The sequence below is a fragment of the Rhamphochromis sp. 'chilingali' genome, assembly GCF_963969265.1.
Source record: "Rhamphochromis sp. 'chilingali' genome assembly, chromosome: 2".
Taxonomy (NCBI): domain Eukaryota; kingdom Metazoa; phylum Chordata; class Actinopteri; order Cichliformes; family Cichlidae; genus Rhamphochromis; species Rhamphochromis sp. 'chilingali'.
The window spans coordinates 64,915,574-64,928,384 of record NC_137930.1 but is presented as its reverse complement, the minus strand read 5'-3'; positions in this window follow the sequence as shown (position 1 = coordinate 64,928,384).

The following is a 12,811-nucleotide window of genomic DNA, read 5'->3' as shown; positions in this document are numbered from 1 at the left end:
ATGAACAGGAAATCTAACTCACAACCGGTCACAGTGTGCAGCAGTGAGCACAAAGTCTTCAGTGATGAGGAATTCTCCACAGACATGTTGACCCTTGTTATTCTGAACTGATCCCATGTAGGGTATCGAGTTGTCCAGAGCTTTTGTTCCATGAAAAATTCCTGTTGAAAACTCTGGTAAATAAAAAAAAAGAAGATGATAAAGTTAGTGTGCCGTTTACAGCCGTAAGATAAATCAGGTATATTTGATGTTCACACTGATGCCTTGTAGACATGGTAGAAAACAAAGAAGAAACTTGTGAAGACAGTGCATGGTGCCAGCAGGACACTCAAACTGTCCTTTACTCAGTAGAAAGACTTTTATACATCACGCGTCTTAGTTTGAAGGCTGGTCTATCGTTATCATCTCGACTTCCTGTCATGCCAACCTCTCTGCAGTGCAGGTTTGATTTACCATTATCTAATGTCAAAAGGGGGGTGGTGCGTTACAAGGCAGCAAGAGAGACAGAAAGGCAGGAGAGTTCAGGTAAGAGTTGGATTTTAAATAGAGTGCGGGCAGGCAGAGATGAGGATCCAAATGCAGGACTCAAACACAGAATTGTAACTCAAAACCTCAGCTTTATTGCTGGAGAAATTAAAACATGAACTGAACAAGGGTAGTGAACACGAAAATATTGACCACAGTATAAAACACACATCCGATGGTACGATGCGGCACTGAGCAAGGGCAAACACAGGGCTAATATACACAGGGAAGTAATCAGGGAATGGAAAACAGGAAACAGGAAAACAATACACACTAAACTAACACTAAACTAAGACACGGACTGGACAGAGAGAGACAGACTAGACACTGAACTAAACCAGCAAAAAACATGAGAACACAAAACCTAAGAACTAATCCCTAAACAAGAATAACTAAAACATAGATTAATAATCATCATCATCATCATCATAACCAACAAAAGCACCACAAGAGAATAAGAAAACAATCCATAATGCAAAAACACACCAAAACATAACAACTCAAAATACTGGCTCAAACTGACCCAGAACCGTGACAGGTAAGGAGATGTCATTTCAGGACTTAAACCAGACTCTAAGAAATTGCTGTGTCTAATTTTGCGATGCTGCGAGTAACAAACTGGGTTCCGTCTGGAGGTTGAAGAGGAACTCTCCCTCGCCAGGCCGACAGCCGTCTGTGCCACAGTTTATCTCATCTCAGTTTATCTCATGGAGTGCAGGGCTAAATTTAAAATTATTAGATATTTAAGACAATGTATATATTCTTCTATGACAAAAAATACAAGTGTTCATTTAAGCAAATAAACAGAGCCGTAAGAGATGTTTTTCAGAAATTGTTGTCTTTATTTTGATTTGCAACTAACAAATTTTTTAAAAATTTGTAGTTTTTGTCGTGCTCTCTATTATGTGAACCCCTCACCTAATTTGTTGTGTTTTTTAACAAATTAAACCCCAACAATCAAATGATCCCCTGTGAGCAAGCACTAGGCACAGTGGAAAGGAAAAACTCCCTTTAAACAGGAAGAAACCTTTGACAGAACCAGGCTCAGGAAGGGGCAGCCATCTGTCGCGACTGGTTGGGGGGTGAGAGGCAAAAGAAAAGAAAAATGAGAGCACAAGTTAGCTAAATGTTGCGCACGTTGTCTAACATGAACAACGTATGGTTTTCTGGACTGTGGATGAAAAGCAGTCCATCATTACTAGTCTTTAAAAGGGACCTAATCCATCACCAAGGTGGCAATATGGCTCAAGGAGGCCATAGACAGAGTTAAATAGGCAATCACTGTTAAGCATTGAAAAGCCCCAGTAAGCTGCAGGTATAATAAGGCCTACTGCGGCAACACCTAAACCTATTTTAAGTAGGCGTTTGGCACCATGACGCCATGAACCACTAGTCGGAGCCACGTCAGGAGATGGTTCTGAGACAGGACAATCAAGCTCTTCAGGTTGAAGACCAAGATTCTCCTGTGTCGGGACCACATCAGGAGGTGGTTCCGAGGCAGGGAAACCTCCAGCAGAACCAGGCTCAGGAGGGGACAGTCAACTGCTGGGACTGGTTGGGGGGGGAGGGTGAAAAAAGAAAAAAGATGAAGAAGGTGGAGAATATGTGTTAGGGGGGACAGGAGAGGTGAAAAGTAAGATGGATCACAGGTGGAGGAGGACGAGGCTAAATCATCTGAATAAGCGGCAGAACCAGCCTTTTTTCTTCTTTTTCAGGTATTTTTCCATGAGCTCGTTCTCCAGGATAAGGGTTCTCAATTGATCATTTGTTTCTGCATTCTGCTGCTCGAATTGCTGGCATCTTTGCTCCATTTCTTTTAAAGTTTCTTGTTTTTTTCTAAGCTTTTCTGTCAGGTCTTCATGTATTTTCTCTTGTTGTTGCTTTTGTGCCTGCATTTCAATTATTTGGCTCTTCAAGTCATTGGACTTCAACAACATCTCCTTAATGACCGCTGAGTGTTTCCTCTTCATTCCATCAATCCTACGCTGCATCTTTGAACATCGTTTTTCCAGTATTTCCTTTTCTCTTTGCAGTTCAGGTGTTTCATTACAAAATTCTAGCAATTCTAGATTCCTTCTCTCAAGGTCCCGGAGAATACGTTTTTCTTTGTTCTGTTGCTTTTTTTCTTCAAGAAGCTTTTTCTTTTTGCACTTTGTTTTACCAAACCTGACTATCAGATCGTTGTACAATTTCTGTGTGGCTTTGAGTTTGTCCTGCATTTGTATTTCCTTTTCTCTTTGCAGTTTAAGTGTTTCGTCATATTCTTTATTATAAAATTCTTGCAATTCTAGATGCCTTCTCTCAAAGTCCTGGATAATACGTTTTTCTTCTTCCTGTTGCTTTTTTTCTTCAAGAAGCTCTTCATTTTTGCACTTTGTTACACCAAACCTGACTATCAGATCGTTGTACAAGTTCTGCATGGCTTTGAGTTCGTCCTGCATTTGTATTTCCTGTTCAGTCTTCTGTTGGTGGATTTTTTCAATTGTTTTCTCCGCTTCATTGAGCTTTCCTCGAAGCACCTGATTCTGTTTCTCAATGTTTTGGAGATCCCACTGTATCTCCTCAATATTAGCTTTCTTTCGTTGAAGCTGGGCAGATGTTTCTTTTAATTCAGCACTCTGTGTTCCTGATGAAAGAAAACGAGAAAAGATCTTCTCTCGTCCTTCATCAAACTTCACTCCCGAGCCCTCATTGATCATTTCTATATCAGGCTGGCGTTGCTGTTTTTCTTCCAGGTCTTTATTTCGTGCTTCCAGTTGTCTGCACTTTTCCTCTAGTTGAAGCTTCTCTTCTTCAATTTGTTTAATTTTGTAATGTAGGTCAGATTTTTCCTTCTGACTTTCATGTAATGCTCTTTGGACTGATAAGACACCATCCGTGGTCATTTCTCCTGGAGAGATTGGCCGGCCAGAACACAAAGGACAGGCAGCATAATCTTTTTGTGTTTGTTGGCGTTTTTGTGGAAGCATGTTGGAGCCTGTGCACAGTGACTCTGAAAAGGCTTAGAAATATTTCCAAATGTATCTCTGGTCGAACGTTTGAAGGCTGTGAACAAACTGATTTTAAAATTGCTGCTTCTGATCCCTATTTATAGACTTTCGTGGCTGCGAATTTGACGTCAGCGCTCTTTGAGCCTTTGATCCTTTGTTCGATCACAGGATCACAGGATCACATGACAGCTGTGCGTAATTCTGCGCATGCTCAGAGAATACACATTGAGATGCACGGTTTTGTTTTGTTTTGAATTTTTTTAAATACCCTGAAAACAGTGTTGCCAACTTAGCGATTTTGTCGCTATATTTAGAGAGTTTTCAAACCCCCCTTAGCGTCGTTTTTTTTTTTTTTTCTAAAAAGCGACTAGCGACAAATCTGGCGACTTTTTCTGGTGTTATTGGAGGCTTATTTATGACGACTTTTGACGTGAAAGCGCTTGTTGCTCTTACTATCAACAAGCAGCGGGTGCTGCCGTGGGCACATCGCTCGTGCCAAAGCGCTCACAGGCGTAGGATAGTCCTCCTCCAGCCGCTATCAGGGCAGGAGATGTTCACGTGCGTCCAAACTGCAAATGAATCGCGCACGAGCAAAGCCGCCGCTCCCGCACTGACTGTAACGCAGTCAATTCTTCTTTTACTGTTATGCTGTTTTGTGGATCACAAGGTTTAAAACTACTTGTAAACACACACACAGTAACTCCACCCTAACCTGCAGCTGCAGCGCAAATAACAACGAAAATTGTTTGTAAACGTGTCCTGGAGTTTACAGGTGCAGACAGTGCAACAGCTTCCAGGTCATTTAGGCTACGTTCACACTGCAGGTCTTAATGCTCAATTCCGATTTTTTGATCAAATCCGATTTTTTTGTCTCCTCGTTCACACTACAAATAAAATGCGACAGCAAACGCGCTCTAGTGTGAACGCTCAAAGCGGCCCGCATGCGCAAAAGAAGATGTCATACACAACGCGCTCTGTTTAGACCAAGAACAAACAGTATTGTTTGACTGATGGCCGTTAATATAAAGACTTCGGACTTTACGTTTCCCAATTTTTGCTTTAAGTTATTTTGTTATTTACATAATAATGTAAATAACCTAATAATGATCCTTATTGCTGTTTAAGAGAGGAGCGGTGCTTCAAAGGATAGCTGCAGATTTCTGTCAGAATCTGCAGATTATACAGTACAAATAAAATGTTTACGTTGTCTTCCCATTCCCATGACAAAGTGGTCAAGATTCTACAGAGCATCCTGGTATTACCTCACCCTGTGAGGATTTTAATATGTCAGATTATATTCTTTTTTTTTTTTTATACATTTGTCAACAGAACACAAGTTTCCACTGAAATCACAGAAAACATACCTGACAGAATCCTTTGGTTGTTCCATATCCACCTGCACAGGAAACACCGGCAGGAAGACCAGGCCAGTGTTTCTTACAGACCTTTGGTTCAATGGCAGACACGTCCACCACCGTCGGCTCATCAACAGGTTCGCCATCAGTTTCAGTTTTTCCCCATCCAGCCACCTGACACACTTGATTTTCTTTTAGGTTTATTTCAGCACGTGGAGGCTGAATTGTTTGTACTCTGTGAACTAATCGAACGTTCACACACAACTGGAGACACAACATGAAGTAAAAAATAGAAACACATTTTCATGTAAAAACTCTTTTAAAAATATAATTATTCTACAAATACATCACATGAAACTGATGCTGCTTTCAATGATGTCATTAGCATGTTCAGTGTTTTTGTATCCTTCATGGATTTCATTTTCTCTCAATCTTTACTTTGGGATGATCAGTGTGTGCGGTCACTGTGTGAGTAATCATTGAGAGGGAATTAAAAATGTCAACAATTTTAAACTGATATCTTTATTTCTCATTAGGCAATCGTCACAAGCAGGTTAATGTCAGCATTGCTGTAACCAACGGCTGTCAGAAGTCAAAGGTCATTTTTATTTGATGCTATTGCACTTAATTGTGTTTTATTTTCCCTCGAAATAACATCTGCCTTATCAATAACTTAGAGTGATCTGATCAATAAACACAAGTTTGAAAAAGTTTGTTTTTGGATGAACTTCATGAACAGGAAATCTAACTCACAACCGGTCACAGTGTGCAGCAGTGAGCACAAAGTCTTCAGTGATGAGGAATTCTCCACAGACATGTTGACCCTTGTTATTCTGAACTGATCCCATGTAGGGTATCGAGTTGTCCAGAGCTTTTGTTCCATGAAAAATTCCTGTTGAAAACTCTGGTAAATAAAAAAAAAGAAGATGATAAAGTTAGTGTGCCGTTTACAGCCGTAAGATAAATCAGGTATATTTGATGTTCACACTGATGCCTTGTAGACATGGTAGAAAACAAAGAAGAAACTTGTGAAGACAGTGCATGGTGCCAGCAGGACACTCAAACTGTCCTTTACTCAGTAGAAAGACTTTTATACATCACGCGTCTTAGTTTGAAGGCTGGTCTATCGTTATCATCTCGACTTCCTGTCATGCCAACCTCTCTGCAGTGCAGGTTTGATTTACCATTATCTAATGTCAAAAGGGGGATGGTGCGTTACAAGGCAGCAAGAGAGACAGAAAGGCAGGAGAGTTCAGGTAAGAGTTGGATTTTAAATAGAGGGCTCTGTGTGCGGGCAGGCAGAGATGAGGATCCAAATGCAGGACTCAAACACAGAATTGTAACTCAAAACCTCAGCTTTATTGCTGGAGAAATTAAAACATGAACTGAACAAGGGTAGTGAACACGAAAATATTGACCACAGTATAAAACACACATCCGATGGTACGATGCGGCACTGAGCAAGGGCAAACACAGGGCTAATATACACAGGGAAGTAATCAGGGAATGGAAAACAGGAAACAGGAAAACAATACACACTAAACTAACACTAAACTAAGACACGGACTGGACAGAGAGAGACAGACTAGACACTGAACTAAACCAGCAAAAAACATGAGAACACAAAACCTAAGAACTAATCCCTAAACAAGAATAACTAAAACATAGATTAATAATCATCATCATCATAACCAACAAAAGCACCACAAGAGAATAAGAAAACAATCCATAATGCAAAAACACACCAAAACATAACAACTCAAAATACTGGCTCAAACTGACCCAGAACCGTGACAGGTAAGGAGATGTCATTTCAGGACTTAAACCAGACTCTAAGAAATTGCTGTGTCTAATTTTGCGATGCTGCGAGTAACAAACTGGGTTCCGTCTGGAGGTTGAAGAGGAACTCTCCCTCGCCAGGCCGACAGCCGTCTGTGCCACAGTTTATCTCATCTCAGTTTATCTCATGGAGTGCAGGGCTAAATTTAAAATTATTAGATATTTAAGACAATGTATATATTCTTCTATGACAAAAAATACAAGTGTTCATTTAAGCAAATAAACAGAGCCGTAAGAGATGTTTTTCAGAAATTGTTGTCTTTATTTTGATTTGCAACTAACAAATTTTTTAAAAATTTGTAGTTTTTGTCGTGCTCTCTATTATGTGAACCCCTCACCTAATTTGTTGTGTTTTTTAACAAATTAAACCCCAACAATCAAATGATCCCCTGTGAGCAAGCACTAGGCACAGTGGAAAGGAAAAACTCCCTTTAAACAGGAAGAAACCTTTGACAGAACCAGGCTCAGGAAGGGGCAGCCATCTGTCGCGACTGGTTGGGGGGTGAGAGGCAAAAGAAAAGAAAAATGAGAGCACAAGTTAGCTAAATGTTGCGCACGTTGTCTAACATGAACAACGTATGGTTTTCTGGACTGTGGATGAAAAGCAGTCCATCATTACTAGTCTTTAAAAGGGAACTAATCCATCACCAAGGTGGCAATATGGCTCAAGGAGGCCATAGACAGAGTTAAATAGGCAATCACTGTTAAGCATTGAAAAGCCCCAGTAAGCTGCAGGTATAATAAGGCCTACTGCGGCAACACCTAAACCTATTTTAAGTAGGCGTTTGGCACCATGACGCCATGAACCACTAGTCGGAGCCACGTCAGGAGATGGTTCTGAGACAGGACAATCAAGCTCTTCAGGTTGAAGACCAAGATTCTCCTGTGTCGGCACCACATCAGGAGGTGGTTCCGAGGCAGGGAAACCTCCAGCAGAACCAGGCTCAGGAGGGGACAGTCAACTGCTGGGACTGGTTGGGGGGGGAGGGTGAAAAAAGAAAAAAGATGAAGAAGGTGGAGAATATGTGTTAGGGGGGACAGGAGAGGTGAAAAGTAAGATGGATCACAGGTGGAGGAGGACGAGGCTAAATCATCTGAATAAGCGGCAGAACCAGCCTTTTTTCTTCTTTTTCAGGTATTTTTCCATGAGCTCGTTCTCCAGGATAAGGGTTCTCAATTGATCATTTGTTTCTGCATTCTGCTGCTCGAATTGCTGGCATCTTTGCTCCATTTCTTTTAAAGTTTCTTGTTTTTTTCTAAGCTTTTCTGTCAGGTCTTCATGTATTTTCTCTTGTTGTTGCTTTTGTGCCTGCATTTCAATTATTTGGCTCTTCAAGTCATTGGACTTCAACAACATCTCCTTAATGACCGCTGAGTGTTTCCTCTTCATTCCATCAATCCTACGCTGCATCTTTGAACATCGTTTTTCCAGTATTTCCTTTTCTCTTTGCAGTTCAGGTGTTTCATTACAAAATTCTAGCAATTCTAGATTCCTTCTCTCAAGGTCCCGGAGAATACGTTTTTCTTTGTTCTGTTGCTTTTTTTCTTCAAGAAGCTTTTTCTTTTTGCACTTTGTTTTACCAAACCTGACTATCAGATCGTTGTACAATTTCTGTGTGGCTTTGAGTTTGTCCTGCATTTGTATTTCCTTTTCTCTTTGCAGTTTAAGTGTTTCGTCATATTCTTTATTATAAAATTCTTGCAATTCTAGATGCCTTCTCTCAAAGTCCTGGATAATACGTTTTTCTTCTTCCTGTTGCTTTTTTTCTTCAAGAAGCTCTTCATTTTTGCACTTTGTTACACCAAACCTGACTATCAGATCGTTGTACAAGTTCTGCATGGCTTTGAGTTCGTCCTGCATTTGTATTTCCTGTTCAGTCTTCTGTTGGTGGATTTTTTCAATTGTTTTCTCCGCTTCATTGAGCTTTCCTCGAAGCACCTGATTCTGTTTCTCAATGTTTTGGAGATCCCACTGTATCTCCTCAATATTAGCTTTCTTTCGTTGAAGCTGGGCAGATGTTTCTTTTAATTCAGCACTCTGTGTTCCTGATGAAAGAAAACGAGAAAAGATCTTCTCTCGTCCTTCATCAAACTTCACTCCCGAGCCCTCATTGATCATTTCTATATCAGGCTGGCGTTGCTGTTTTTCTTCCAGGTCTTTATTTCGTGCTTCCAGTTGTCTGCACTTTTCCTCTAGTTGAAGCTTCTCTTCTTCAATTTGTTTAATTTTGTAATGTAGGTCAGATTTTTCCTTCTGACTTTCATGTAATGCTCTTTGGACTGATAAGACACCATCCGTGGTCATTTCTCCTGGAGAGATTGGCCGGCCAGAACACAAAGGACAGGCAGCATAATCTTTTTGTGTTTGTTGGCGTTTTTGTGGAAGCATGTTGGAGCCTGTGCACAGTGACTCTGAAAAGGCTTAGAAATATTTCCAAATGTATCTCTGGTCGAACGTTTGAAGGCTGTGAACAAACTGATTTTAAAATTGCTGCTTCTGATCCCTATTTATAGACTTTCGTGGCTGCGAATTTGACGTCAGCGCTCTTTGAGCCTTTGATCCTTTGTTCGATCACAGGATCACAGGATCACATGACAGCTGTGCGTAATTCTGCGCATGCTCAGAGAATACACATTGAGATGCACGGTTTTGTTTTGTTTTGAATTTTTTTAAATACCCTGAAAACAGTGTTGCCAACTTAGCGATTTTGTCGCTATATTTAGAGAGTTTTCAAACCCCCCTTAGCGTCGTTTTTTTTTTTTTTCTAAAAAGCGACTAGCGACAAATCTGGCGACTTTTTCTGGTGTTATTGGAGGCTTATTTATGACGACTTTTGACGTGAAAGCGCTTGTTGCTCTTACTATCAACAAGCAGCGGGTGCTGCCGTGGGCACATCGCTCGTGCCAAAGCGCTCACAGGCGGAGGATAGTCCTCCTCCAGCCGCTATATCAGGGCAGGAGATGTTCACGTGCGTCCAAACTGCAAATGAATCGCGCACGAGCAAAGCCGCCGCTCCCGCACTGACTGTAACGCAGTCAATTCTTCTTTTACTGTTATGCTGTTTTGTGGATCACAAGGTTTAAAACTACTTGTAAACACACACACAGTAACTCCACCCTAACCTGCAGCTGCAGCGCAAATAACAACGAAAATTGTTTGTAAACGTGTCCTGGAGTTTACAGGTGCAGACAGTGCAACAGCTTCCAGGTCATTTATTCTGCCAATATGGCAAGAAGGTCATAACTGCTTCAAGCACTGTCTATATCAGGGGTAGGCAACGCCAGGCCTCGAGGGCCGGTGTCTTTTAGATCTCACCCTGGGTCAACACACCTGAATCAAATGATTAGTTCATTACCAGCCCCCTGGAGAACTTCAAGACATGTTGAGGAGGTAATTTAGCCATTTGAATCAGCTGTGTTGGTTCAAATAAAAGTATTCAACAAATAAAAAGTTGTCCTGTGAAGGACGTGTTTCCTCTTGCTAACAGAGGTAATGACTAGATTCAGCCCACTTGTATCATTAAAAATAATTCTGGACAACAAAGTTATCCTGAATACTTTATCGACAATGGCAATATTATGGAAAACACTGCTGATAAGGTCAACAGCTTTAATCATTATTTTGTAAATATTGGACCAAAACTGGCAGAACAAATTCCTGAGTCACTGCCATCAGTAGACTGTAGTGAAAACCGGATTGATAGGAACCCTAACTCAATGTTCCTCACATCAGTGGAGGAAAAAGAAATAATTGACATTGTACACATGTGTAAATATAAAACATGTACTGATTGTAACGATATTGACATGAAAATCGTCAAGAAGGTCATTGAAGGAATTGTAGGACCTCTAACATATATTTGCAACTTATCATTTCAGACGGGAAAAGTGCCAAACAAAATGAAAATAGCTAAAGTTGTGCCGCTGTATAAAACGGGGATAGACGCCACTTCACAAATTATAGGCCTGTTTCTTTACTACCACAATTCTCCAAAATCCTAGAAAACCTGTTTAATAAACGATTAGAAAAATTCTTAGATACATATAAATTACTCTCTGACAGTCAATATGGATTCAGATCAAAAAGATCAACATCTCTGGCATTAATCGAATCAATTGAGGAGATTACGAATGCTATCAGAAACAGTATGCAGCTGGAGTATTTCTGGATCTCAAGAAAGCATTCGACACAATCAATCATGACATATTAATTAATAAATTGGAACGGTACGGGATCAGGGGGGTTGTACTGCAATGGGTGAAAAATTATTTAAGTGACAGGAAACAATTTGTGAAGCTGGGTGTCCATTCCTCATCATGCTTGGACATTGCTTGTGGTGTTCCACAGGGCTCTGTACTGGGTCCAAAATTATTTATTATTTATATAAATGATATTTGTAAGGCATCTGATATATTAAAATTAGTATTATTTGCAGATGACACAAATATTTTTTGTTCTGGGGGGAATCTAAAGGAGCTGCTGGATACAATTACTTCAGAAATGTGCAAAATTAAAAAATGGTTTAACAGGAACAAACTATCGCTAAATCTAAGTAAAACTAAAATTATCTTATTTGGGAATTCCCTTAGAAATGCACAAGTGCAGATTCATGTAGATGGTGTGGAAATTGAAAGAGTACTTGAACATAAGTTTCTTGGTGTGATTATAGATGATAAATTAAACTGGAAGTCTCATATAAATCATATACATAACAAAATTTCAAGAAGTGTCTCAATCTTGAGTAAAGTAAAACACATTCTGGACCACAAATCACTCCACATTCTCTATTGTTCCCTGATTGCACCGTATTTGAATTACTGTGCAGAGGTTTGGGGCAATACTTACAAATGTTCGCTATCATCAATCTTTATATTACAAAATAGGGCCTTAAGGATAATCCATAAAACTGGTTACAGAGATCATACAAATCCACTATTCTTAAAATCAAAAATTCTAAAATTCACAGATCTGGTTCATTTTCTCACTGCACAAATTATATATAAAGCAATAAATAACCTGCTTCCTGACAATATTCTAAAACTGTTTTCTAAAAGGGAACGGGGATACAATTTGAGGGGGGAATTAAATTTAAAACATCCTCGTATCCGTACAACATTAAAAAGTTTTTGCATCTCTGTGTGTGGAGTGAAGCTGTGGAACAGACTAAGTAAAGATATGAAGCAATGTCCGAGCATGGTACAGTTTAAAAAGCGGTTTAAGGATATGGTTTTTACAGGGTACAGGGAAGAGGTAGAGATTTGATAGGGTGTTCTTGTCCAATATTTTCATGTGTGTGCGGGTGCCCGGGTATGTTGTTATGGGTGTGTGTATATATATATATATATATATAATCTGTAGATTGTGTATCCTTTGAGGTGTTACTGGGGTTATTGAAAATGTGTATATACGTATGTATGGAGATATATATACACTCAACAAAAATATAAACGCAACACCTTTGTTACTGCTCCCATTCCCCATGGGATGGACGTAGAGACCTAAAATTCATTCCAGATACACAATATAACCATCCCTCCCAAACAGTGGTCACAAATCAGTCCAAATGTGTGGTAGTGGGCACATCTGCCATATTGAGATAATCCATCCCACTTCACAGGTGTGCCACATCAGGATGCTGATCTGACATCATGAGTAGTGCACAGGTGTACCTCAGACTGCCCACAACAAAAGGCCACCCTGGAATGTGCAGTTTTTTGCGCTATTGGAGGTCTGGGGACCCAGAACCGGTCAGTATCTGGTGTGACCACCATTTGCCTCATGCAGTGCAACACATCGTCGCATGGAGTCTATCAGATTGTCAATTGTGGCCTGTGGAATGTTGGTCCACTCCACTTCAATGGCTGTGCGAGGTTGTTGGATATTCGTGGGAACTGGTACACGCTGTCGTATACGCCGGTCAAGCACATCCCGAACATGCTCAATGGGTGACATGTCCGGTGAGTATGCTGGCCATGCAAGAACTGGGACATTCTCAGCTGCCGTCTGCCCTGAACAATGTGAACCATGATTCATCCGTGAAGCGCACACCTCTCCAACGTGCCAGACGCCATCGAATGTGAGCATTTGCCCACACAAGTCTG